Here is a 6,000-nt window from a genome sequence, read left to right on the forward strand (position 1 = left end):
AAAGGTGAAAAAAGAGTTGGTATGAAAGTGAAAAGGAAAGAGTTGAAGGCACATAAAAAAGTAAAGCACGCAGCACTTTATTATTGTTGGCAACTCTTGCCCAAAAATTCTGATTGCTTTACAGCACAACGAGACACTCAGAGCGTTGGGTTCTACCTGGACCCGGGTCCTTTTTTACGGGAGCTTCCTCCTGGAGCGAGAAGATGCTTTGTTTTGCTTAACAAATTGGTGTGTTATTGCAGGAGAGAGAATCTTCGGAAGACGGTGATGACGACGGCGAACCCCGGTGTAATATGGTTAACCCTTTTCTTTTCCTTCGGAAACGATTCTTCCCTAAGATTGCTGTGAAATTTGTTGTCGTGCTTTAGTTTCCTACCATGCAACTTTACTTTTGCTTCTAGTAAAAAAAAAGTAAATCTTTCCCAGTTCCTGAGGGGAACACCCTTGAAGAGTATCGGGGCCGGCATTTACAAAGCGGATTCAGTGGCAGTTTCATTCTCAACTTAATGTTAACATGTTAGGGCTAATGATAACATTCCATAGGTCGCCTCCCTAAGGTGTCGTGATAAGGTCCAGTTTGTGACGATACACTACCTTCCCTTTACTAAGCAATCGATTCCAGAAGGGAAAAGATCACCAGTTGTGTTGGTCCGAGCCGGGATTTGAACCCCGATCTACCGCTTACGAGGCGGAAGCGTTACCACTGGGCTACGTGGCTCGGTCTCTTTTTGCTTCTAAGATTCCTAAATATAAGAGTAAAATCTAACAGTACCCTACGAAGAAAACCGAAGATCTTCAGCAATCCTATAGATTGTGCCTTACTATACTGACAGAATGACAAATTGACAGGTTGACAGTTGACAGATTGACAGAAATACTTACTCTGATAGATCAGGAACGCACCGTATCAAAAACACACCCCACAACTAAGACCTACCTTAAAGCTGAAGTCCTTGTTAGGGAAAACACCCCACCGTGATTGACACCCGGCCACCTACTACTACAGAATTACGACGAACACCAGAATTGGGTTGCTACCAAACTGAGCTGTCAAAATCTGGAGTAGCACCGAGTTATCACCCAAAAACCTGGTGAGGCGAACCGCGCACTTCCGACGTACCAAATCAAAATGTATCTAAATTATCACAAACTCACACTGCGTTTGTGTGCGAACAATTTGAAGCTTCACGAAAATAAACAATCCACACTCTCTTTTGCACTTCCGCGACGACCCCACCCTCCACAGTGTGTTGAAGATATCACTGCTGGCTCCAAAATCAAAACAAAAAGCCTCTTTGTGTGGGTTGGTGGGCCAAACTGAAACACAACCGTCAAAACAGGCGGCGGCGGCGGCGCGTGTGTGTGTGCGCGGCTCACAACAATGCTGCTTCTGCTAGGCAAAAGTTGAAATTTGATACATTTTATTTTCGCACGTCATAACTAATTGCAGCAGCTGGTGCAGCAGTTGCACAAAATTCAGCAGTCGTCGTCGTAGTAGGCTGGTTGTTGTTGCTGCTGGTGGCATGACGTGCTTTGATGGTGTGTGCGCGGCGGCACACGCATTTTCACGCGGGGGTGTGAGTGAGAGTGAGTGAGATAATTCGGACGAGGGGAGGGCGGTTAGAAGAGGACGCATCGCAACGCGAAAGTGCGCGCCATATTTTTCGCAGTTGCAAGTGCAGCGAAAGGGCGCGCGCTCGCGGTATGAAAATGAAAATGATTCGCTTTTATGACTTTGCGTTTTTTTGTTCGTAGTTTGATTGGGAGTGGGGGGTGAATGCAATGAGGGACACAGGCTGAGGGTGGGCTGGGAAAAAATAATAAAATGAGCCGATATAAGGTTTAAGTTGCTGGTGCTGCTGCGTTTGGCTGTCATCGTTTTAAAGAGCGAGTTTTTTTTTTCATATACTCTGCTCGTGTTGTTGTTTGCAAATTGCTGCCGCCGTTTTGTGAAATGATGATGCCACTTGGATTAATTTGGTGCGAGGGATGCTGGTTGGTTTAACAGGGAATTGACAGATGCTGTAGTATCTAAAAATGTATGCTTTTTTGTAGTTAAACATACTATGTTTACAAATAAAACAGTATTTTTATTTAAAACTACTTTTTGCTGTTTGGACGTTACAAACAGCGATTTCAAAAACACACAAATAGCTGAAAAAATATAATATGATTTACTGAACACTACATTTTTCTCATTTGGAAATCAACCTTAATATGTTTTTCTCAGTTCCACCTAAAAAGACCTCACTGATGATAAACAGGAAATTATTGGTTCGATTTTCAATGTTGAAAAATGAAAGTTTTGTGATATTTTTTGTTCCTCTTTTTATTTATTTACATCAATAATTCATTCAATTTTTTAAATGGAGCCTTGCATTCGAAAATGACCAAATAGTGTTTTAATCTATTGACAGGCTTGATTGATAAAAAAATATTTCACAAAAATCGTTTCAGCTGTATTTCTTCACAGAGGAAAAAAAGTTTGATTATGGAAGGTTAAATATTTGGTTGATTGAATATTACCTCTTTTTAGAGTAATTATTCTTAAAAATGCAAACCCTATACACTCAACCCCCGGTAGTTGGTCACTTTTTCGTTTGACACTTTTTTAGTTTGTACCCCGTTAGTTGCTCAAAGTCAAACTAAAAAGTGACGAACTGTCACTTTTTACACGGCGCTCACGCACACTATTAAAACAAACGTTTGGTAATGTGTGTGAACTCCGTGTAAAAGGGGTGTCAAACTAAAAAGTGACCCCGTTCGTTTGACAACAGTTGGTGTCAAACCATCGGGGTTTGAGTGTACCTTTCATTAGTAAGAAGGGCAAAAAATTAAAAATATGAAATTCCGTATGTAAAATTAGTTACCATCCTCATTTGAAGTATTATCAACATTTTTATTTACTGTGAAGCCACCAGTCTGAATAACAAAGTCTCAAAAGAAAAAAAAAAATAGGATTTTTCTAATGTTTTTCCATCATACAATATTTTTAAGTTGCAAAAACTGAGCATGAGCATGAGCATGAGCATGAGAGATCACCCATGGTTGCCCCTCCGTTGCTGAACAGAACCGTAATATCCTTTCAGCACTACTGATTATAGGCTTCGACGATCTAGTGGTGTTTCCCTTATCAACAGCATGTATGAATGCGCTGAAAAGATAAAACACCATGATTGCTAAAGCTAGATCAGTTGCGAATAGGTAACAGTCATTGGCCACCAACGGCGCCCGCCATGTCAGTTTGTAGACCTCGATTTTAAGGGACGGGAATGTTAGTTAGCGCAGGTTGCTACTAGGGCAGCTGATTTACTCTGTGCTTACACCCCACGAGCGCCAGGAACCTGAAAACTTGTTAGTAGGATAGGGTGTTTGGTCAGGATTCATCATAGAAGATGATGATGCGACCCAAAATCATAGTGTTTGTTGAAAGGTATTTTATTTTATTCTCAAGGCAAGCAATCGGATGCTGCGGATGAGACATTTCCCGTTTATCGGTTGTTAAATTTTAAATAAAATGGTTTAATCTTAGACAGCCGGCTGTGGAAAGATAGAACCACAATCATTTGTTATTAAAGAATCAATAGTTAAACAGTGAACTTTTTAAATTGAGATGTTTTAACGAGTTTTAAATGATTGATTTTAAGTGAGGTACTGATTAACGAAGAAACGACGAGTTACGATGTTTATCGAGCTAAAATTGTATGACAAGGTTTTGTTGATGTTGCACACCGACGACGAACGCGAAAAATCTTGCGACCCGACGGAAAGGCAACGCGAATCGGACTCAGAATCAATAACGCCGCGGTTAAGATTTTAAACTTAGAGAATTTTATACTCGAAATTTTACATGAAATGATCTTGCCCGAAATTAACTAGACGTTTCAAATGCAGCGGTTTTCTTACAAAATTACCCGCGCATCGTACTCAAGAACAGCAAAAAAATCAAGCGCGACGGCCGCGACGTGAACCGGCGATATTTTTAAGTTGCAAAAACTGCTTTTTTAAAGAAAATTTCAAACAGAAGATGCCCACAACTTGAATCACTGCCCTTATAAAAAATTGTACAGTCATTTTTGATTACAAACTTTATATATTTATTCAAATTTAATAAGTTACACTCTACAAAAATGCACTTTTTTTAAATTATTTTTTCTAAGTAAAATTTTATTCCTAAAATCAGTATTTTTTTCGATTATCATTTTTTTTTAATTTGTTTTAGAGGTATCAAAAGATTGTCATTTGAGCCAGAGAGAACAATGAACCAAAAATTTGCCGCTGAGTTATAATTTATTGAAAAAAAGTAGATTTTTTGAAAAATCGATTTTCTAAGGCATATTCTGGATGAAAATTCGAATTTGCGATCGAATAAGACTTTTATTAAAAAAATTATATAATTTTATAGTTATAGCCACTTTAATTCGTAAAAAATAATTTTTGATCAAAATATTGTTAAACGACCCCAACATGCTAAATATAATTAGGGGAGAGTGGGGAGACTTGATCCCCGGGGACACTTGATCCCAAGCCTGTATCTCGTCAGCATGTGGGTAAAACTTTGTTCTAGAAAGTTGTGCGAAATTTAGTAAAACTCATTGTAGAAAACAAAGAAAAAATTAAAAAATGTTTAGATTGAGACACATTTTTCTAAAAAGTGCTGCAAAAAACTTCCAAAAGATCTGTTTTCTTTGTTTTGATATGTATAGAAAACACTCAAAAATTATTTAAAAAAAATATTTTTTATACATGAATTGTTTGATAAACATATCAACTCCAAAACGCATTTGACGTTAAATTTATCGTCAAACTATTTTTACAATCAATTGTTTAAAAAAGTGCGTTTAGGAAGACTTGATCATTGCATTTTTACAGTCACTGGAATCAGCCTCAAGATTAAATAATTTGGCTGGGTTTTCGTACATAGTTTCCTTTAGTATAGTTGTACATAACTTACTGCAGTTTGAACCATTTTTCAAAAGTTTTGTAAACAAAAATTACCAGCTTTTGTAAACATGCCCAATTTTTGTCTAAAAAAGAAAATTTTAAGTTTTTAAATATTTTGCATGCTTAACTTGTTATATTTTGAACGCAAACGAACATGTTTAATGTGAAATTGCTGTAACTAATAGAAAATTAAAAGTTTGGATGAATAAGAAACATTTTGCTTAAGATATCTTCAAAATGTTGAAAGGGGGATCAAATTACCCCCAACATTTTGAAAATGCCGGTTTAAAATATTTTTTTAAACGCTTGGCATGATTCGAAGAGTTTTTCTGATGAAATACCCTTATCAGCCAAACATAGTTGAATGTTTAAGCTTTCAATTCATGCAAAAAGTTAATAGTTTTGTGAGAAATTGACAGAGTTATATGCACAGAGTTATACAAAAAAAAAGGGGATCAAGTCTCCCCACTCTCCCCTATCAATGCACAGTGGCCTAGATCGCAAAATCAAGTGGAAAATGGATTTTCCGAAAAATGGTGAAGTTTTGGAGCTTTGGTGACTTCAGAAAAGTTGTTGCAAATGGGAAAGGGCAACTTTTGGTTTCGTTCAAAATTAGGTCGGTTCACCAAGGTGATTTTTAAGGTGATTTTGAAAATCTAACTTGAGGTGATTTTGAAAATTTAACTTTTCAGGAATATTTTTGAGAATGTTTTCGTCTTCTAGAAAGTTGTTGGGCGTGAAAGTTTTAAAGAAAAGTGATGTGGGAGGCACATTTAGAGCTCTTAAAAAACGAACATTTTTATTTTTTGACAAGTCAATTAGGACTTAAAGGTCAAATGTTAAAGACATTTTAAGGGAAAAAAAGATGCAAATTTAAAACTCTTGGTTTCTTGGACAAAAATGCTTGAATTGGCGAGTCCAACTTTTTTCTAAAAGACGAAAAAATTCTCAAAAATATTCCTGAAGAGTTAGATTTTCAAAATCACCCTAATGATGAACCACCCTAATTTTGAACGAAACCAAAAGTTGCTCTTTCCCATTTGCACTACTTCACCA

The sequence above is a fragment of the Culex quinquefasciatus genome, chromosome 3 (assembly GCF_015732765.1).
Source record: "Culex quinquefasciatus strain JHB chromosome 3, VPISU_Cqui_1.0_pri_paternal, whole genome shotgun sequence".
Taxonomy (NCBI): domain Eukaryota; kingdom Metazoa; phylum Arthropoda; class Insecta; order Diptera; family Culicidae; genus Culex; species Culex quinquefasciatus.